Genomic DNA, 22,443 nt, shown 5'->3' on the forward strand with positions numbered 1-22,443 from the left:
ACAAATATAGGATAGATGATAAAAATATTTTCTTTAATTTTGCCAAATGCAAATAGACTAAATATTGTAACTGCAATTCTTGCTTGATGACTCTTTGTTATATATAATTTTACTATATTGAAACTAAAACCTTCCTTTTTGATTAGATAGAAAAGGGGATGTCTTTCTGTATGCTGTGAATATATGTTGTTCCCATTGGTTAATAAATAAGCTGCTTTGGCCTATGGCAAGGCAGGCAGGAAAGGAGAGAGACAGGAAAGAGAAAGGCAGCGTCTCGGGGGAGACGCCATCCCCGCCAGGAGAAGCAAGATGTGCAAGTACTGGTAAGCCACAGCCACATGGTAACTTACAGAGAAATAGAAATGGGTTAATTTAAGATATAAGAGCTAGCTAGGAAAAGGCTTACCATAGCCCATACAGTTTGTAAATAATATAAACCTCTGTGAGTTTACTTGGGTTCGAGTGGCTGCAGGATCACAAGTGAGAGAGATTTGTCCGGACCGTGGGGGCTGGGCGGGACCAGAGAAACCTTATGACTACACCCATGTGATTTCTTTGCATAGCTGAGATGGAGAACTACTCCTATGCACTTAGGTGTCACCTTTGCCCTTTTGAGGCACTGTTTCTGGAGAGTTGGTATATATGCTGAAGGGACAAGACATTCCTCTTTTTCTATAGCTTCCTCAGTATCTAGCATGCTGTCCTGAAAAAAATATTTATTTATAAAATATTCATTGGATCTACTATGTGCCTTGATGTGGGGGATACTATGGTTATTCATGACGCATAATGCTAGTTGTTCAGACACCTGCACTTTTGCACATAAATAAAGAAGTTAAAATAGCAAGCTTTTGTTGCAGTCATTTGTCAAATCTATACTTATTGTGAAAATTAAGAAGAGTTCCTGGCATGATTCCAGGATGTTTTGCTTGAAAGACGAATCTTGAGCATCGATCTGTCGAATATTTTGGCAGTGGGAGGAATGATGGAAGGGAAGAGAGAGAGCCTGAAGATGGCTCCCCAGATAGGCCAAGGCCCACACTCCATGATAGACTTTGTTGTGTTGGTTTTCCTTTCTGAGTACACCAGAGCTTAAGGGTATTTCTCTCTCACTTCTGCCTGAGAATCTTGTTATAAATAGGACTACACTGCAAGTTTGGAAACTAGTTGAAACTACTGAACACTTACTATTATCATTATCATTATTGTTGTTGTTGTTATTATTATTCAGTGATATTTTATTTTGAAAATGAAAATAAAGTAAAGTATGGGGCTGTAGGCACTGCTATGTGAGAGGACAAACAAGGGAATTGAAGGATAAGACACGAGATAGAGATGGAGAGCTCTGGCCAGGTCGCTAGAGGAACTCATTATTTTGAGACAGAAGGAAAGTAAACCATGGGCATGTATGTGCTTTAGGATCAGTTGCTTGAGAATTTTGCAAATTCTGAACACCGAGAGATGCGCTAACATTTAATCTCCCAGGCAAAACACCATGTGTTGTAATACTTCTTGGTACTGTTGGTTCTGAAATCAAACATTTTGTTTCCACCATTTAATAATTATAGTGACTGAATCTACTTCTTGGTCGACTGGCCAGAGAGGTAATCGATTATATCGAGTAAATATTTGTCTATACTCAGTCCATCTAGAATTTCAAATTTTAATTATAATGCTTCAGATAATTAAGAATTACAGAAAGAGAGTAGGGGTCTGACCTAGGTACACTATTCATTTTAGTTTTAAGAGTAGGAGTTTATTCATCTGATGTTGATATTTATTTAATTATCAACTTTTAATAGAAAAAATTTGCATTGAGTCTCTCCAAAACTCTCAAAAAAAAAGCCACCAATAGTCTTACCAATTTATTTATTTTTAATGAATCTTTTTAGATGAAAAAACCCATAAAGAGTTTACTTCACCAGGATTTGACTGAATTTTACTCAAATGCAATTTCTACAAGAATTTTGAATAATTGTCTAGGAGTTAATGTTTTAATCATTTTGATGAAATGGTAGTCTATTTTCAGCAATAATGAACACTTTATAAAGCATCACTGTAGCAATTGCTAATTAGCTTCATTAGAGCTAAACATTCATTTTTCCTTTGTCCTCAGGATTTTTATTTAACTAATAAATCTAAATCCCTCTGGCTCTTGATCTCTGTTAACTACTGTAACTAGCAGAACTTGAAGGCCCACTTTTTATTTAATATCTTCTAGTTTGGTACCAGAACCATAAGACTCAGAATTTACCTTTAAAATAAGCTCTATTTTTAAATGGACTATTTTTATCATTTTAAAAGAATTTGATGCATGCATCTAATATATTTTAATCATTTTCACCACCCACACTCCTCTGCCAAATTCATTGGCAAATGTCGGTCAGATACCCACCCAGCACTTCAATCTCATGGTTCAGTTCTCCATGGCGAGGGTGTTTCTTGTCCATAACTAAAGATGTGGGCCTGCCAGCTGCCTCTGACTTCCTGGTGTTCTGTTTAACGTGTGACTTTCATTTTCAAGGCCATAATATAGCTACTGGAGCTTTACATATATCTACATTTCAAGTAGAAAATACAGAGGAAAAAGTTTTAAAAGGTTTTCAACAATCCCCAGTGACTTCAGAAATGTTTTTTATTGCTCACCCTGTCTTCAGGGTAGACTGAGGGATAGAATTTTGCCACAGTGTCTGTAAGGTGGGAAATCCTAGTAATCTCAGTGTCCATAGTTCTTGGTTTTAGTTTTATGCTTCAGTAGATTTGATGCCGAGAACACTGGTCCAGTTTTTCTTTTGAGAAAATTAATAAAATAAAAGGTGAAGGTCTAGAGAGTAATGGCAGCGGATGTTTAATTTGAAGGATGATCGCCAGGAAAGGCAGCACTGTCACTCCCAGAGAGAGCTGGGGCACCCATGTTGGGGTCTAGATGCTCCACGAACAAGATGTAGTCTTCCTATAAAAAACCCAGTGTTTCTTCTGTACTCCACAAAAGGATGAGGCCATATAAGCCTTATGCATGGGCAGCAGAGGCCAAGTTAAAACAGCTCCGAAGGGGCTGGAGAGATGGCTCAGAGGTTAAGAGCACCCACCTGTTCCTCTTTCAGAAGTCCTGGGTTCAGTTCCCAGTACCCACATGGCAGTTTACAAGTGTCCATAACTCCATTTCCAGGGGATCCCAATGCCCTCTTCTGACTCTTCTGACACATACACACATGTGGTACACGACATACATGGATATAAAACATTCATACACAAAAAATAAAGAAATCTAGAACAAATTTTGTTTTTTTTTGTTTTTTTTTTTGGTTTTTCGAGACAGGGTTTCTCTTGTGTAGCTTTGGAGCCTTTCCTGGAACTCACTTGGTAGCCCAGGCTGGCCTTGAACTCACAGAGATCCGCCTGGCTCTGCCTCCCGAGTGCTGGGATTAAAGGCGTGCACCACCACCGCCCGGCCCTAGAACAAAATTTTTACGTAGTCTCTGGGTGCTGTTCATTTTCTTCCAAGTGGCACTCTGCCTTGATGCTGTGTAGAAATAAACATCCCTGAGATTCCAGATGTTCCAGAGGGGTTTGTATGGGCAAAATTTGCCCTAAAACTTGACTCTCCCTACAACAAATGCCTTCTTCTAAGGTGTATATTTTTAAAGCATAAAGAAGGCACTTTAAAGGATTCATCTAGAGTCAGATTTTCAGGGTTTAAAATGTATGACTTTTGCATTAGCATTCTCCAAAGAGACAAACACAGTTACATATGTAGTAAAAGGGCTTGGATCATATGATTATGGAGGCTGGAAAGTCACAAAATAAACAGTGCAAAGACTTGAGAACAAATGAAAACCCATGGCTGAAAGATCTAAGGCAAGAGAAGACTCATGTGCTTACTTGAACACTAAAGCATAGAATGCATTCTCTCTGGCCTTACCTTTTCATCCACTGAGGCCTTCAAAGAACTGAGTGATGCCCACCCTGTTTCAATCTCATCTACTGATTTCAATGTTCTTTGGAAGTACCCATAGACACACCTAGCATAATGTATAACTAAATATCTGGGCACCAGTCACGTTGTCGTGTAAAATTAACCTTTACAACCTTGACCTGAAGTTACTCCATCTCTCCATGCCTGTTTCCTCATTTGTAGAGTGAGAATGACGACACCGGTTTGTAAAATACTTAACAGAAGTACTCCAACATCCAATGGGGGTGGGAGTAGGGCAGGAAGGAGGGAGCTTTGGAAAAGGGTCCAAGCTGACTCATCTCTAGTATTTTTGCTTTTGCTCTGCTCTGGACTCCATTGCTCTTCTGTTCCTACTCCTTTTTTTTTTTTTCATAGTGGTTCTGATACCTACACTTGAAATTCAAGCCTGGATTTGATTCTTCCAAGAGACATTGCCTTTTAATCTATTACTTGGCAGCCTCTCTTCATTAGAAATCTGATTGCTCCACCCAGAGTCTTTGACGAAGGCTAAGACAGAGAAAAGATGAGGTGGATCAAGAGGACAGTGCTGTCTCCAGCTATGACTTTGATATTGAAGGGACTGAATGTCTTCCTCCCCAACCGTCTAGTTACTATTGAGAAAAGCAAGAACCCAAAGGCATTTCCCTGTTGTTTCTCAGATGCCATATTTATTCTAATGACCATGGCTCTCCATGGAGATAGTTCCATGGTAATATTGAAAACTAAGGTAATATTGAAAACTGCATCTATGATGCAGGCCAGAGATACATGAAGGTGATGGAAATATTTGGTGTAAAAGAATTCTCCCCTTTACACGGAAATATCTAAAAACTATTAATTTGAGGCAGCAGCAAGGAAGAAATACACGAAAGGAAATTGATTTCTATTTAAATGGTATGTTTTCGTCACCTTTCTTTGGAGTCTAAGCATTCATCTTTGAGTACCTGTGCTAATTGATTTCAAATGCAATTCAACACAGTAGCTGTAGAACAATAAATCTCAGGCCAAAAGGCTAAGGGAAGAAACTCGAACAGGCAGGGAATACAACACTTGGCACTTAAAGGGGGCACCTGTGTCATCCTGGGGTGACTCTAGGAATGGTATCCTGATGGCAGTTGGCAATAGTCCAGCCAGTAGGAGACGCGTAGTTGTTTCTGTAGTGGAAAATCCCTTGGACTTGAAATTCTCCAACTGATGTAGGGATTGTAGATTCTGAGCCACAGTTTGGTCTTAGATGGACTATTCCAAGGCAAGCTTTGAGCATCTCTGAAGGAAGAAAGTGCAGTCCTTCCTTGTAGTACCTGGTGACTTCTTTCCCAGTAAACACTCACCATGGACACACAAACACACACACACACACACACACACACACACACACACACACACACACGCCTATAGTCTCATCTTGGTAAGCCTCTTTTTTACTGTCTTCTTTATCTAAACTTAATGCCTATTATTCTTCAGGGACTGTAACTTTAGAAGGCACATGGCTGAGCTGGTTCCTATAAGATATGGATGAGCCATACCATAGACTCAACTCTAGCACTATGAAGTAATAATTACAATGTGAAAATCTAGTCTGTGGCCAACATAGAGGGTAAATGGAACTTTTGGATTTTGTGCAGATAATTCCTTATGGGTAAATGTCTTAGGATCTTGCCATTCCTCATCCCTAAGAGAAGTGGGGGCTGAAGAATGTAGCATGAGAGCTGGCTTAAAAGACTAGATAAGAACGAAAAGTCACAATGAATATTCTTGCTCAGTGGTCACACGGAAATTGCAGTGTTCCCTTCCAGAGAAACAAGAGAGCCACAAATCTATCAGCATGCCCCATGCTAAGAAGCTGACCAATCATGAAAAAGTAATGTGCCTATGCTGAAAAGAATTTACTAGAGTAAGGTCCAATGTCTGAGAACTGGTCCAGCAGGTGGCTTAGTTTGGAAGAAAAGGACAAATGATGATACAGCCAATGTGCAGAGCCCAGAAGATCTGGTATTTGAATCTTTCACTCTCTTGGAGACTGACTCATCTTGGTGGGCTGGTGTTATAACTGGCTGTCACATTTCATGCCAGATGTGACATTCTCCACAACAGCACGATATCTAAGTAACCCCTTGACTTTCCCCAAGCTACACTTCAGCAAGCCAGAACCACCTACAAGGGTTTTCCTTTAAATTATTGACAGCAGGGGTTTCTTTTTGAGAAAAAAAATTCCTATGCAGGAGGAGTCTACTAAACCCCAAAGCAACATCTATACAAGATCAAAACACAAAGTGATTTCAGTCAGTTTGAATGCAGAAATCACTAATCTAAATTTCCAATGTCTATAAATCAGTCTAAGAAAGACTGAACTACTGGTGATCTTGATAGTTGATAGTTTTTGTATAGATATGGCTTTGTTCTTTCTGGCCAGCCTTGCACGGTCAGGTGAACACATCTAAATATAAAAGAATAATTTCTGTTTTGTTCAGCATAAAGTGAGCTGTCCTAGAGCCCTACACCTCTTCCTTTTCATTCATTCACTCATCCATTCATTCCTGGTCTTTTTCTCTCAAGGACTTTGTCATCTTCTGGGGGAGGGCAATGAAAAGACAAGTATGTCTACCTGTGTTGTGGTGACATAAAAAGGATGATTGGAAGCATGAAATCCTGGCCATTAGCGAGTCTGAATCATGCCTCCATGTCTCTTCTTAGATTGTTTTTCCAGCTCCCACCTGCCAAGCACTCCTGTGGCCTGTGGATTTTTTTTTTTTTTTTTGACATGCTGTGATGTAAAATGGCACGTTGTGGTATATCATTCGGTAGAATGCTGGCCAAGAGGAAAGAAGATCCTTCTTGTTCGTGCTGAGAGTTAGTCCTCTCACACCCACTTCCCACTACAGCTAACTCCTGAATTATGCTTAGAGCTGGGAGGCTGCAGCCGTAAAGACAGCAGGGAGGGAGGAGGACGCATAACACTCCCACTGGACCCGTTGGTGTCTCCTTCTGGAGCATTGCACAGCCAGGGGATTGTGGGAGATGAAGGAGCCACAGTGAGGAGCTGTGGAATGCTTGGTTGTTCTTTAACTAAACATCTAGGGAGTGGGGACATCCTCGTGCATATATCTGCCACTACAGAAACTGTAGCTCCCTGAAAACTGCCCCTTGGTGAAAAAACTCCTCACTCCATAGCCCTGATATAGAGAAAAAGGCCGAGGGAAATAACCTGAAGAGGAAAAAAACAGGTATTAACAAGCAGGGCTTGTTGGGTGATGAGGTCTGTTTCTGTTTAAGCTCTCTTGGCTAAGGGACCAGGGAGGCCAAGGGTCAAGCTCTCCCTGCAGCCTGGGCATAAGGGAACATGACTCATCTTCCTGACCGAGCCAGTATGGAATGCTTGCCAACCTTTTCCTGTCACTGGCCTCTTCTCTCTTGTGTTTCCTGACCAGCAAGCACTTGATTTTTTCACTTCAGGGTCTGTACTGGGAAGGGTGGTTGAACTTTTATCTGGTCTCTGTTATGCCCAGATCGTGTGGACCACCCAAAAGACAACCATGAAGACCAAATTCCGTATGTAAAAGCGAAGAGCCTTTATTTTTCAAGCTCTGGGGCTTGGTCTTTCTGTCTGTCTGACTCAGCGGTGAGAACAGAGAGCCCTGAGCTCCGGGCAGGTGGCGGGGGGAGGGCGTTTATCATAGCAGAGGTTGAGGTAGGAGATTTCCAGGGTTCAGGACCCTGATTGGCTGACATTTGTCTAGGGGTGTAGGGAAAGTTTGGAATGTCAGGTATTTCCTCTTAGATGAAGGCTCTACTGGATAGGGTCAGCTTATGGCTTTTCTTGGGTCCAGGTGTTGCCTGCCAGAAGCTGTGTCTGGGCCTCTAAACCTGTCATGGCAGCTGTGTGGGCAAGTTGTTTTGCCCCCCCTCCCCAGTCTCATTGGTTCCCAGTTCAGTTTTTATCACAATATATAACCTATCACTACTTGTTCCCATGGGGAGCCCTTTGCCTTGCTAGGTGGCCTTCTACAGTACATTAGTCACAACAGTAAATTAGGAATAGAGGAGTTGTTTCTTTAGATTCCTGACCAAAAGAGAAAAAAAAAAAACCTACAAAAGGAAAAAAGAAAAGTCAATCAAACAAACAAAAAACAAAACCAAAAAAACTAAAATCTACATCCAGTTTCCTATGACCCTTGTGAATGGTCAGCCCTGACCCTCACAGACAGCAGAGAACGTTCATACTGTCCTTAGGACCCCTGGCCAATCTGGGTATTTACTCAACACCTCACTTTCTGCACGTACGAATGTTCCTGTCCTCTTCCCATGGTGCCCACTAGAGCTGGAGCCCAACCTTGGACTTCTCATTGACCTCCAACAGAACTATGGGGAAATGGCAGTTTTCTGCCAGTGTAAGCCTTGTGGTGCACAGGGAAGCTGAACCCAGGAAGGAGGGTGGGCTTCTGGACATGAAAGGACATTTGAGAATGTCTGATGGTGTTAGACATTCTGCAGTTGAAACCTACTGTCCCCCACCCCCGTACATGTACCTTGTCATCAGGTCATCGTCTGTTTGTGTCCCCCAGCACTTAGCATGTACTACGTGGTAAAAAGGATTTATTATATGCATGCATAAATGAATACATGAGTGCATTAACAAGTGAACACGAGAGAGAGTCTGTAACTTCAAAGTGCTTACAATCTTTTGCAAGGCAAGATTATCCTACATCAAACAATTAAAGAACAGCGCAAGATGGAACCTAATTAATTTCCAAATGATCGAGTGCAGGCTATAAGTGCCAGAGTTTCTGAGAAGGGAAGGATCAATGTGGACTGGAGGAGTTAATGATGGCTTAAATATAATTCCCTGACATTATAGTACCGTGGAAACAGCAGTGCTGGTCTTAAAACTGAAGAGATGAAAGCCAATAGAGCCTATTTACCCAGTGTGGCACAGCAGACCACCATGATGTGCGGGACTGAATTAATAACATTGGCCTTAGGGGTTAGTGCTGTTCAAGTGGACTTATTCTTACACAGCCAGTGATGGGCTCTGATATCATTAATTCTCATTGTATTCTTTTTCTAAGAAATGTTTATTGGTGTGAAAGTTACCTACTATAAAACTAGCCATTTTAAAGTATGAAATTCAGCACCATTTAATGAGTTGTACACTGCTGTACATCTGCCACATCTTTATCCAAATCATCATCATCATCATCTTGGAAGAAAACCCATTATCTTTAACCAAGTTGTGTAAAGGTACAGGCTGAAAAGAGCCCTGGAGAGTGGGGCTTGCGGTTTGCATCTGAGGTGTGTGAATAAATCACGCAGACATAAGCCAGGCAAAGTCCATTCCATCATTTGTAAGTTGACAGGGGTTGACTAAGATGCTGCCAAAATCTTCCAGCCTTGCAATGTCACAATTCTAACTACACTTGTCTGTTACATTTCAAGACAATGTCAAGCAGATTTCTAGATTGGTTATAATATGTAAAGTGCCCCCTGCCTGTGTGTGTTTGTGTGTGTGTGTGTGTGTGTGTGTGTGTGTGTGTGTGTGTGTGTGTGTGTGTGTGTGTGTGTTTTGTGTTTTAACAGGTGGGGATGAGAGGAAGGGACAAGTAGTTGAGGCTAAAATATGGCCAGATAATATATCAATAAAAGAGTAGAACTGAAGATCTAGTTATTCCATTTCTGACTGCTTGTTTTGGTGTCTGCCTTCTTATTGGACTGTGATTGAACACATAATGGCTAACTTCAGAGATACATTAGTTACTACCAATGAGCTATGTTTGTATTCTGATAAATTTCTTATATAATCCCAAAGCTGAAAATTCTTTTCCTTTCTTCCATTTCAAATATATTTTTTAATTTTTAACGATTTTCAGAATTTCATACATGAATACTAAATTTATATCATTTCACCTCCCCCATCTCAAACTCCCCATATTCCCCCACTCCCTCTAAAATTGATGGTCTCTCCTTCTGTAATTATATATGTATATATGTATATTTGTGCCTACAAATGCACCCTGCTGAGTCTAGTTAGTGTTATTCATATGTGTGTGTTTGGGTCTGACTGCTCAGGACTGGAGAAACTCTCAGGGGCCTGTCCCTGGAGAGGACTCACTCTCTCCGTCTCAGCAGCCATTAATTGCTTATAGCACTTCATCTAGGTATGGGGCCTTGTGAGATTTTCTCTACCCAGATTGGCACGCCAACTGGTGTTGTCATTGTGCAGGCCTTGTTTAGGTGATCATGTCTTTTAGATTTCAGTATGCAACTCCCTGTCATGTATGGAAGACATTATCTTGAGGCAGACATCATGGTCCCCTGGCTCTTGTCATCTTTCTGCTCCTCCCACCCCCACCCCCCTTCCTTGATGTTCCCCGAGTTTGATGTGCAGAGGTTCTGTGTATAAGTATCAGCCAGTGGTGGGCAGAGTGAGCCTACTCGAAGTGCGTAACCACTGCTTCTCTCTATCAACTTTGTACACCTCACAGAAAGAACATATTCCCATTTCTCCAAATAGTTGCAAACATGAGGTTTGACAGTCCAAGCCAATGCACAGAATCTCCAAACTAATGGAGCAAAGCAGGGGTAGGTAATCATGTGCTAAGGTGCCTGGGTTCAGGAAGATTCTTCTAAAATCCATGTGCAGTGATGGTTAATTTTCTGTGTCAGCTTAACGGCATTAGAGGAGGCCTACCGAGCTGGGAAAATATTATCTCTGAATGAGTCTGTGAGGAGGGTGTTCCTACGTGCAGTCGGCTTGTGAATCAGTAGACTTGGCAAAGCTTTGCTGTCATCAGTGAGGGTGGGTGCAATCTGTTGAGTCCCCACATAAATAAAAAGGTGGAAAGGGGGAAATGCTCTTACTCCCTCTAGACTTTTCCTTTCTCCTGCCCGTCCACCCAATGCTTCCGACTCTCAATAATGAGACTGCTATCATCAGAATCCTCAGATCGTCAGGCCTTTAGACTTGAAGTAAATTACATAGCTATCTTTCTTCCTTTCTCTCTTATTAAGGGCTGGAAATTGAACTTTGGACCACACTTGCGCTAAGTAAACACTCTACAACTGAGGAATATTCTCGCTTCTCCCTCCATCTTTATTATTCTCCAACTTGCCAATGGTAGATTGTGAACTTTCTCATCCTTCAAAAGGAAATTTATATATATATATGAAATTCTGGGGCTATGAGCCACAGGGTTATTGCTTGGATATTCAAATTTATGAGAGTAAACAGACAAGTGCAAAACAGAATAAACAAAGGTAGGTCATGGGATACATTCTGATATGAGACTAACTGGTTTGAATTTCAGTTTGTCTGTTTAATAAGTAGGTTACTCAGGGTAACTTTGACTTTTGGGTATGTGACAGTCAGCTTAGGGAAAACCGTGCTGCAGTAACAAATAACTGAGCTAATTTGCAAAATTGTAAAAAAAAAAAAAAAAACTGAGCTAAAACTAAGTAGCCTTGTCAGATGAACAAAACTCTCATTTCTCATTCCAGCTTTTCATTCCAGCACCGAGGTTAAGGAATCGGTTTTTATCTGAACCATGCTGACCTTGAACAGAATTAAACAGTAAATACAAAATCTTTAATGACTCAGAGTTTCTGCTAGGAGGTGGATTACATCACTCTGTGTTATTGTCCCAAATGAGTTACACAGCCAAGACAATCAGGCACCAATAGGGTGGGGAAGAACATTGAATATATGAAAAAATATGTACATGTGTATCCTACTGTAAATTTACCCCAGTTACTCATCTGTAAAGTAGAAATAAAAACAGTACTTGTTTCTTACATTTGGAATAATGTCCAATCAGATCATACTTAATCAAATGCTTGACACAGGCCGGGAAGCAGAGCCAGGTGGATCTCTGTGAGTTCGAGGCCAGCCTGGTCTACAAAGTGAGTTCCAGGAAAGGCGCAAATCTACACAAAGAAACCCAGTCTCGAAAAACCAAAAAAAAAAAAAAAAAAAAAAAAAAAAAAAAAAAAAAGAGAAAGAAAGGTATTCACTACTGTCATGATCTTATATATAACATATACATATGTATGTGTATACTATATATATGTATATTATAGATATGTATTGGAATATTTTCATTTTGAAAGTAATAATAAAAAATAGAAAATATACCTAAGCAGAGAGATTTAAAAAATCCCTTTAATTTGACTACTTAACAAAAATTACCATTATTTTTGAAGTTTACCTTTAAGATATCATGTATCTACTCACATTGCACACATTGATGCAGACATATGTTGTAAAATGGAATAATGTTGTATAAGCTATGTCTGTTTTAGTGGGCATTTTATTAAGAACATCTCCATGATAATTACATATTCAGGTCATTATTTTATTCAGTTTTATAGTATTAAATTATTGGGATGTTTGTTCTCAATTAAAAACATGATCCAATTATTGGAGATGTTTAGAATTTTCATGCCATTCTCAAGTGCTCTTTCTGGTTAACAGTGGCTCAGTGTGCACCCTCATCCATTTTACCATACGTATTTGGTCTTTTCTGCAGGCTAAGCTCTGAGGGTTGGAACTACTAGGTGTACATTTCTCAGAGACTTATATGGATTGCAGAGCACTCTCTAGGAATTTCCAGTGCTGAAATCTCACCAGTAGGGAAGTGCTCATTAAACATAATAGTTTTTCTGTCTGCTTTAAATTTTTTCTATTTTATAATTAAAGTATAATTTAACAGTTGCAAATGACTTCTAATTACTGTCTTGATTTCTTGACTTACATTTCTTTAATAACTGGTGATGGGCAAATTTTTGGTTTTATTGATCATCTTTATTTCTTGTGATCAAATCATTTTTTAAAAATATATGTGAACTATTGTGCTAGTCTTTAAAAAGTCATAAAAGGGGGCCAGTGAGATGGCTCAGCAGGTAAGGGCATGTGTAGCCAACTATGACATCCTGATCCCCTGCGCCTCCATGGTGGAAGGAGAGAATGGGCTCCTCTGGTCTTCACACCTGTACCATAGCATGCATGGTCTCCTCTACAATAAATAAATAACATTTTAGAATAAAGTCACATTAAATCACTTAGTATAAGCACAAATATTAAATTATATCAAGCAATTATTATAGGCTCTGTGAGACTCAACAATGGCATTGCAATTATGTAAGAAATTTCATTCTTAGATTCTTGCTGATATCTGAGTTATGACATATATGATGAAGTGATAGGATACACACACACACACACACACACACACACAAAGGAAACAAAGAAACAAAACAAACACTTGGATCAGGGTGACAAATATGTGGAATTAACTTTACTGGTGCCTCTAATTTTAGAAAATACGGTGCTGTAAAAATACAGTAAAAAAAAATCTCCTAAGTCAGTGAATGATAAAAATGAGTTATCTATCCATCCCCTTTTCTGAGATGGTCTCTGAGCTGTGGGAGGCTGGGGGTGTAGTATAGAGGTCCTATTTGCTGCTCAGCACTCTGCCGACACTTTCTCTATGTACTTTGGCCTGTTCTGTGTTTCTGTGTTAACCACCATCCACTGTACAAAGAAACTTCTGGAATGAAATCTGAGAGCTTCAGTAATCACTGGGTAGAGAGATGCAAGTTTAGAGGGCAGCTTGAGATGATGTCCATTTAACAAAATAATAGTAGTAAGTTCACCCCCAGATCTTACCAGCTCTCCAGCCATGGGTTCTTGGCGAGATTTACAGTACCAGGCATATATTCCCTCCTGTGGAGCAACCATAAAATCTTATCAGAAATCAGATGGTTACCTCCATGACATTCATGATACTATTGTATAATGGGCACATTTTGCCATACCAGTCATTATGGTAGCTCACAGAGTTCATAGCTTATTTTCTCTACCTGTAATAACTCACTGTATGTAATATATGTGTGTGTGTGTGTGTGTGTGTGTGTGTGTGTGTGTGTGTGTGTGTGTCAGGATAATTTAAATTATCTTTTTAAAAAATCTTTTATTTTTCTTTGACAAGTTTTTTTACCACCACACCCAGCAGTTTTTTAATTTCTTTTCTTTTTTTTGTTCGTTAGCATTTTTTAAAATTTTATAATTTGATTTAATTTTACATATCAGTCACGGATTCCCCTGTCCTTTCTCCTCCCGCACCCCCCCCCCCGCACCCCCCTCCATTCACCCCCATCCCATCTCCTCTAGGGCAAGGACTCTCCTGGGGATTCAACTCAGCCTGGTAGATTCAGTCTAGGCAGGTCCAGTCCCCCCCTCCCAGGCTGGGCAAAGTGTCCCAGCATAGGCCCCAGGCTCCAAACAGCCAGCTCATGCACTAAGGACAGGTCCCGGTCCCACTGCCTGGGGGCCTCCCAAACAGTTCAAGCTAATCGACTGTCTCACTTATCCAGAGGGCCTGATCCAGTTCTTTGACAATTTTATAAATACATAATGTATTTTGATAACCTCATACTTTATTGTCAACTCTCATGGAATCCTGTCTCCTTTCCAGTTGAGATTAGTATTTTGACCTTTGTATGATGAAACCAGCCCCACTGCCCCAGACCCACCTTTCACATTCCTCTTTTCCTGGGTCTTGGTATCATGACTCCTCAATGCCCTCTTCAAATGGACGTATTTTAGATATGTCAAGTTTATCTAATTCTGAGTGAGACACTTAGTATTTATTTTATGAACTATCCAGTTTTCTATCACTGAGGGCAAAACTTCCGTGCCCTCTTTAATGATTATATTTGGAAATGTTCATAATAAAGGGTTTTTTTTTCTAGATTTTCATTAATTCTTTGAAAATTTCATATGATGCATTCAGATTACATTCATCTCCTCCAACTCCCCTAAGATCTACCCCATCTCTTCAAATACCCCCTTCCCTACACACCCAACTTTGTGTCCTCATTTTATTAAAAATCCACTGAGTCCAATTTGTGTATACATATGCTGGAGCATGGTTGTCATACCAGGGGACACCCCCCCCTTCTAAAAAAAAAAAGAAAAATGACTCTTGCTCTTCTAGCATCTGCCAATCATCAATAGCTCCTCAGCTAAGGGGCGGGACCTAGTGCAAGCCTCCCCTCTCATGCTGGGACTCGGTCTGGCTTGTGTAGACCTTGTGTGTGCCGTCACAACCACTGGGAGTTCATTATGTAAAACTGCTCTACTGTGCCCAGGAACCACTGTCTCCTTGTAGCTGTCCACCACCTTTGGCTTTTGCAATCTTTCTGCCCCCTCTTTCACAGTGATCCCAGAGCCTTAGGAGAAGGAGGCATGGTCTATAGATTTCGCTTAGGGCTGAGCATTCTACAGTGTCTATTCTCCGCACCTTGACCTGCCTCTGTGTTAACTGCCCATCTCCTGCAGGAAGAAGATTCTCTAACACTAATCTATGGGCACAAAAGTCATTAGGAGTTGGTTTAGTGCTGCATTCTTTTAGCAGCACAATAATAGCAGGTTCCCCCATAAGCTTATTACCCATCTAGCTAGGTGGAGAGAGAAGCATTGCTGGCTGAGATGGGCATGGCTGTCCGGGAGGATGGTGGTACTGTGGGTGTCTTTTCTCCAAAGAGAGAGAGAGAGAGAGAGAGAGAGAGGGAGGGGAGGGGGAGGGAGGGAGACTCCCCATCTAGTAAATCTGAATGAGGACCCCTTGATGTCTGAGTGTCTTCTCTACCACATCAAAGATGGTGTCACCAGGGTTGGCCAGGTAGATGTGGACATCAAGTTGACTGGACAGTTCATCCGGGAGCAACACTGTCTCTTCTGAAGCATCCCTCAGCCTGATGGAGATGGTCACATTAGAGCCTGGTGAAGGAGCTGATGGGAAGCTTGTGACAGAGCTGCTGGTGCTGAAGTCAGGAAACAGGATCGTAATAGGCCGGATGGTGAAGGAAGATTGATGCTGTTCTAACTGGTGCCTCCAACGCTATGGAGACCTGGGTAGGGATTGGTCCCTGTAATTTGTAGGATTGGAAGCTTCTTGGTCTGCACTCAGATAGTTTATCCTTCTCAGATTTCTGATAGTACTGATGGCTAGGCTAGCTCTAACTTTGTCAGCATGGCAGCATCAACCAGATCCTTCTGCAAGGCTATAGCTAGCTTGTTAGCTCACTTTTAGGAAAATGTTCTAAGATATAAAAGTTTAAGTAAGTCATAAAGGTTCAGATATGAGTCTAAGAAAGGTCTGAGGATAGAAAAGCTTCTAAGCTTTGAGGATCTCAAAAAAATAATTTAGGATGAGATATGTTTCAGATTGCTCTCCTGTTCTATGGTTCAGAGCTTAACATTTAAGAGTCCTGATAAGCTGGTAGAGCAATGACTACTTACTGTTCAACCACAAGCTCAACATTTTAGATTTATTTTAGATGTCATCTAAATATATCTAAATGTAAACCTAAAAGTGCTTCACATCAGGTCAAAAATCTCTGTCCAATTTATACCTGGCTTTCTGGACAGAAGGAAAATGCACAAGTTTTTAACCCAAATCTGTAGTTCTTGTTGGGACTCAAAGGTATGAGTCCACTTCTGCTGTTTTACAGATACCCATTACCTGCTTTGTCTACAATATGGATTTCAGTACACATTGGTAATACTAATGTATCTAAAACTTTTATGTCATTTTCTAAGTAGGCCTCAAAGGATCAAAAGAGTCATAAAAACCTAGACCCACTTCACAGAGGTCAAAAGGACCCCAGACAAGTATTCCTAAAGATGGTATTTTTCCTCTCTCCTGGTCTTGGGACTACTGCTTTTCCCATTACTAAGGGTACGGACCTAAGGGTTCCAAATAAGTTCATAAATTTTAACTTCTGTTCCTAGTTTAAATTTGTCTCAACAGATTTCTACTTGGCTGGCAGACACCTCCAAGTTTCAGTCGCTGACTACACTGCTCCAGATGACTGTGAGCTCCGGACTTGCTAAAAGCTGACATGGACCAGCCCAGCTAACATGATTCTTCTCTGTCCCTATGGGGTCAGGAAGCTACATGCTTCTGACAAATGCCCCCTTGCTCAGTCTTTGACTAGTTTTTCAGCCTTTTGGGGGCCCTGACAACGGCGCCCCAATGCCAGCTCGAAGCAGTTCCAGAAGAGAATACGTCGTCCCGTGTTCCCTGTTCAGAAAAGGCTGAAATACTGGGTCAAAAGAAAACTCCCTGGCATAGAGACAAGATGGCTAACTATACATGGCCATTATTAGAGAGGGATACTTATGAGCTAACTGCCCAAAACCCATGATTGGGTTCCATTAGGCACATGAGAAGGGGGAAATGTGAGACCAAAATGAGCCATCTTAGAAATAAGACCAAAATGCTTTCACCCAAAAACTAAGGCCTAAGATTTCTCCTTCTAGGAATAGGCCAATAGTTATTGAAACAAGTCAGTCCAGATTCCAGAAACCAGGAAGTGTAAAAGTACAGAGTCACAAGGTAGTCATGAGGTAATGACTGCCGGACTACAGAATGTTCCAACCCTGGTTTCCAGGGTAACTGACCATAAAAGTGTCCCCACCTGAGGGCAGCCAATGAGAAATGGTGGTGGGTAACCACTCCCTTAGAAGTAAGATTAAGCCATGATTTCTAGAAAGCCCCTAGAAGCGAGCCAATCAGAATTGTACCCTTACTAGCACCCCTAAACGATGTAACCTTGTGATTTTTCCCTTTAAAAACTGAGCTTGCAGACAGGCAGGCACTTCCTCCAGCCTCCACTGCGTTGGGTGTATTGGACGAAGTCCCTGCCTAGTCTTGTATTGCTTTCGGATATCCAGAATTAAACCTTGCTTTTGCATTCCTGCATGCTCATCTTTGGTGGTCTCTCTGGGGGTCACGATCTGGGCACAACACTTACATCAGCCTTTGACGTCATTTCTTTATCTTACTCACTAAAATGTTTTAAAAACTAAATGCGAAAGGAAAATGCTTTCAACCCCGAGGTGTCGCCTCTCACAGAAAATGCCTGCTTGGGGAATGGAGTGACCTACAATTGCTTTCCATTGGTGATAATTCAACCAACTCAGAAAAGAGGAAAATCAATGCCAAATTCTCAGACGAGGGAGGAGGACAGGGATGTAGTCTGACAGACTGATGTAGTCTGTGCCTTTCAGGGCACAGCTTTCAGCCATGTTGGACACACATCTGCTACATGTGCCCGTTACTGTGGGATCTTTGGGTGCTGTCGGGAGTAGGCTTTGGAGTGCAGAAAAGGTTATTTCAGAAATAATATTTTCAATTTGTTGCTAAAATGGTGTTCCCATTCAGTGAGTTCTTGCCATGTTACAGGAACTCTTTTAAGTGGTTGCTTGCATCTGGTGTGTAGTTATTCGTGGTCATCACTCCCATAATGCAATGCAGGCAAAGGTACTGAGGCACAGCTGGGTCAGTGGACTGCCTCCCATGATCATTTAGAAGTTAAACAGCAATGCTGTGTGTGTGTGCGTGCATGTGTGTGTGTGCATGTTCATGTGCATATGTGTGTTTGCACCTGTGCATGTGCATATGGACCGGAAGTTGGCATTAGCATCGCTTTCCATCTTACTTTTTGATACAGTGACTCTCAGTGTGGAGCTCACCTCAGCTAGACTGACAGGCTGGTGAGCCCTCTCACCACCAGGATCTGACTGTCTCCACTTTGGCTTAGTTTAATGTGAGTGTTGGGGCTCTGATCTTAGATCCCAATTCTTATTCCACAAACACTCTGTTCACTGCTCTATCATACGTCTTAGTTGGGGTTCCATTACTGTGAAGAAATACCACGACCACAGCCACTCTTATAAAGAAAACGTTTAATTGGGGTGGTTTGCTTACAGTCCAGAGGTTCAGTCCATTATCATTATGGTGGGGAGCATAGCAGCATGCAGGCAGACATGGTGCTGGAGAAGTAATTGAGAGTCCGACATCTTGCAGGCAACAGGAAGTTGACTGGTAGTCACACTGAGACCTCAAAGTCCGTCCCCACAGTGACACACTTCCTCCAACAAGGCCACACCTGCTTCAAAAAGGTCACATCACACCTCCTAGTAGTGCCACTCCCTTTGGGGGCCATTTTCTTTCAAACCACCACATTGTATTAAACTAATTTGAGGGTTATTTTTCCAGGTTTTTTTTTTCTTCTCAAATAGTTGACATGTCTTAGATGAGCAGGCATATTAATAATAATTTAATTTAATTTAACCAAATTCGTGGATGTACCTCCTGCATACATGCTAATGCCACGTTTACAGTTATAATGCCATGGTTTTTAAAACGCAAGGGATAGTGGAAAGAAGCTGTGTCTGTGGAGACCAGCTGACTGATGAGTGTAGTGGGTAGCCATTCCAGCTTTGATCTGGAAGTTCCAACCCCCATTGAGGCTTTGGTAACTGTCACACCTATAAGGTGGGGCCAAGAGAGGACCCTGAAGACCCAAGATCTGGATGCACCGGCTCTCTTGGTTCCTGGACCCTGAACGCTGGAGGTAGACCCAACAGAGTTCTCCAAAGAACATTGCCAGACTGCGCCACACCTTTCCCAGACCCTGTTACTTATCTCTTCACTTGTAAGTTACCCCACAAAATAAGCCTCCATTTTGACTACCTGGAGTGGCCTTAATCATTTCACCAGTAGATGAGAACTATAGTGATGTGGAAAGGTTGGGATGTTGCAGGTCCAGAGGCTAATTACCTTAGCTGTGCTAGCTTTAGCCCTGAATAGCCATTCCTTTTCCACCTCTGTGTTGGAAGTAACATCTTGTGACTAGTAGACAAAAGCATTTTGGAAACTATTAATTAGCAGATCACTAGCTTCCAACACTCCAAAACCTAACACTGTCATCAGATAGCATCTTGGGCCTAGAGGAAAGCTTCTCCCATCTCCCTAACCCTGATGTTGTACCCACCAATGTACATTAAACTTGCCCTGATTTATGACTTTCTTTGTTCTGTAAAACTACAAAACTTCATAAAACTGCTTCTACGTTAGGACATTGCATTTGGGGAGACCTAAGTCTATGTTCCCAGGCCATGCTTACCCATACATGCTCCAGAATAAGCCATGTCTTTTATGTCCTCCCAAGGAAAACCCTCAGGGAACCGGATGGTCACATAGCTCTGTCCTCCCCTCTGCTTGTGAGTTTACTCATGTAGTGTCCCGTAACTTCTCCTTGGGTAGTCACATTCCTGATTGGGCTCACCAATTCATTTGCCTATCCACTCCACTCTGGTTTACTTGTTGTTCCTCCTCTCTATTAGGAATGTGCAGCTTGTATTGATATGAATGAAATAACGCATGGAATTCTGCATGCTTCCTTCACCTCATATGATTCAGAGTCATTAGTTCTCCTGGGACTGTTTATGAACATGTCCCTCCCATACCCTTGATGGCCTTTTAAGTCCAAAGACAATATAGTGGCCAACAGTGTATATAGTTAAGATATAGATGCTCTGAGGCATTAGAAGAGGGATATACAAGAGGATTACACAATTTAAATGTGTAAAGAAATGTGTTTCATAGATTTGAAATGACATTTCAGAACAATTTAGGAACTAAAAATGAGTTGGTGAGATAATGTCTACCCTTATCCCAACTTCACTTGGAAAATACGTCCTTTTTTACTTTAAGGCAAGAAAAAAAAAAAAAAAAGATGTCAGGGATCCTGAAGTTCATTCTCTTTCCTCCAGATCCAGTGTTTAAGCCTCTTGTACTTGAATTATCATAAAAGCCTCTATAATTGCCTGAACATGTTAATTTATCCTGCAACTAGCTGGTTTTATCTGGCTGAATTGAAAGGATTTAAGGGGTGACAGGGAACAGCTGGGATGATGTGTTCAATCTGTGAATGAGAGTCTGACTTCACAGAGAGATGTGCTAAGTGTACTGGCACAGTGAGATGAGTATGGCAGCCCGACCTGCTCCCTAGCTGGCCTGGTTGCTTTTGTTTTCTCTTCTCCAGCCCCTACTCCTGAAGTGCTCTCTCTCTCTCTCTCTCTCTCTCTCTCTCTCTCTCTCTCTCTCTCTCTCTCTCTCTCCTCCCTCCCTTTCTCCCTTTCAGCCCTCTCATCTATCCCCTTTAACCCAGTGATCATAGCCTTGCTGGAGGCAGGCAGATTACCCTCTCTACGCCCCCCACCCCAATCTTATTATTGTTGCTACAGCCAGCGCCAGGAGTAGCTTCAATGCACATATTGATAATCACAGCTGGGACTGTATAAGCAAAATCAAACCAGTAAAGTAAGAGGTAGTAGATGGTCAGGGACCATGGAAAACCCATTGATTGCTGCTGCAGCCCCTTTCTGTATGGCAGAATGAGCGTAGAAGAGCCGGGCTCCTGGTAATTTCTAGCAAACAATGTGCTGTGCTGTGTTATTTATTTGTAGATCCTGAAAAATCGAAACGGAACCCCCAGATCCCTGTAGAACATGCTTCATTAGCGGGGAGCGAAGGCTGTTACTGCCTGGGTAGATCGCTATTCTGAAGCATAATGAGGAGGGTTGGTAACAGGTGGAATGAAAGCTCTGGGGTCTGTGGGAAGCAAGCGTCCACCTCAGAGAGAACCCCAAGACTGAGGAGAGCCACCCCTTCCTTTATTAGGGTCTGACATTAGTAAGACCAAAGATGCCACCCTGAGCTAACTAGCTGTGGGAAGGTGACCAGCTGCTGGCCCTTCTGCTTCTGTCACAGGGTTTTCATATGGGAGAAATAAGGCACAGTGATGCTGAGGCATCCGTTCTGCACAAATCTATATGACCTTATAGACCCATTCAGCAGCATGATGGGGAGAGGTGTGTATCGGGAACAGTCTGGTCAGGTCCCAGGTGGCACGCTCCATCCGGTTATATAGAAACGAGTTTGACGAAGACACTCTTTCCAAATATGAACAAGGTTAAAGGAAACCATCAAGGATGATAAATAAGACTGAGTTAGTGCAGCAGACAGAATCTGCTCTTAGAACTAAAAGATTGAACGAGAAAACAGGCTTCAAAACTCAGAGAGAGCAGCAGCTGCCATTGTTAAAAAAAAAAAAGGCTGCCCCATAAAAGGGGCTTGTTAGACTTAGCTGTTACAACGGGTGGCCCACGTGAGGAGGAGATGGTAACGATGAACACCCTGGCATCATTCTCCTCCTTCCTTCTAACCTTCTGGCAGAGAATTTTATTGGTTCATCCAAAACTGGGAAACCGGGGAGAAGAAATTCTGACCCAGATTTCCCAGTGACATGAGTCCATTCTGGAATGTCTCCCACAGCCTTCCTGCTGTCTATCTCCAAAGCCTTCTGAGAATTTGCCAATTTCTTTGCCATGTATCCACTCATACTCCATTATCCACACTAAACTCTTGAAAGTAATGGAGATTACCACCCCAGTGGATCCAATTCATGAATGGTTGGAAGGTTTGAAGTTATTTGTGCTGGTCTACTAACAAGGTCAAGCAGGCATTGCTGATTCTCTGGGCCCTTAAAAACACCTGTCACTTTATGGTCTACAAAATCTGGGCATCATATTGTCCTGTCTCAATGCCTAACATGATCCTTGAGATCCAAGAATGACAGAA

At 41.7% G+C, this 22,443-nt stretch overlaps 1 long non-coding RNA gene across 3 annotated transcripts in view; it reads right to left on the reverse strand.

Moving 5' to 3' along the window:
• LOC128112896 (uncharacterized) overlaps positions 1 to 22,443 on the reverse strand; it is a 183,433-nt gene that overhangs the window by 37,534 nt on the left and 123,456 nt on the right. For 2 of the 3 annotated variants that reach the window (XR_008219219.1, XR_008219221.1), the window contains exon 4: positions 13,614 to 13,670. The exons of the other annotated variant lie outside the window; for it this stretch is intronic. This is a non-coding gene — a long non-coding RNA (uncharacterized LOC128112896). The remainder of the gene's footprint in view (positions 1 to 13,613; positions 13,671 to 22,443) is intronic. 3 annotated transcript variants of the gene reach the window in all.

This window comes from Peromyscus californicus, unplaced genomic scaffold, assembly GCF_007827085.1.
Source record: "Peromyscus californicus insignis strain IS unplaced genomic scaffold, ASM782708v3 Scaffold_17__1_contigs__length_78620276, whole genome shotgun sequence".
NCBI classification, from domain to species: domain Eukaryota; kingdom Metazoa; phylum Chordata; class Mammalia; order Rodentia; family Cricetidae; genus Peromyscus; species Peromyscus californicus.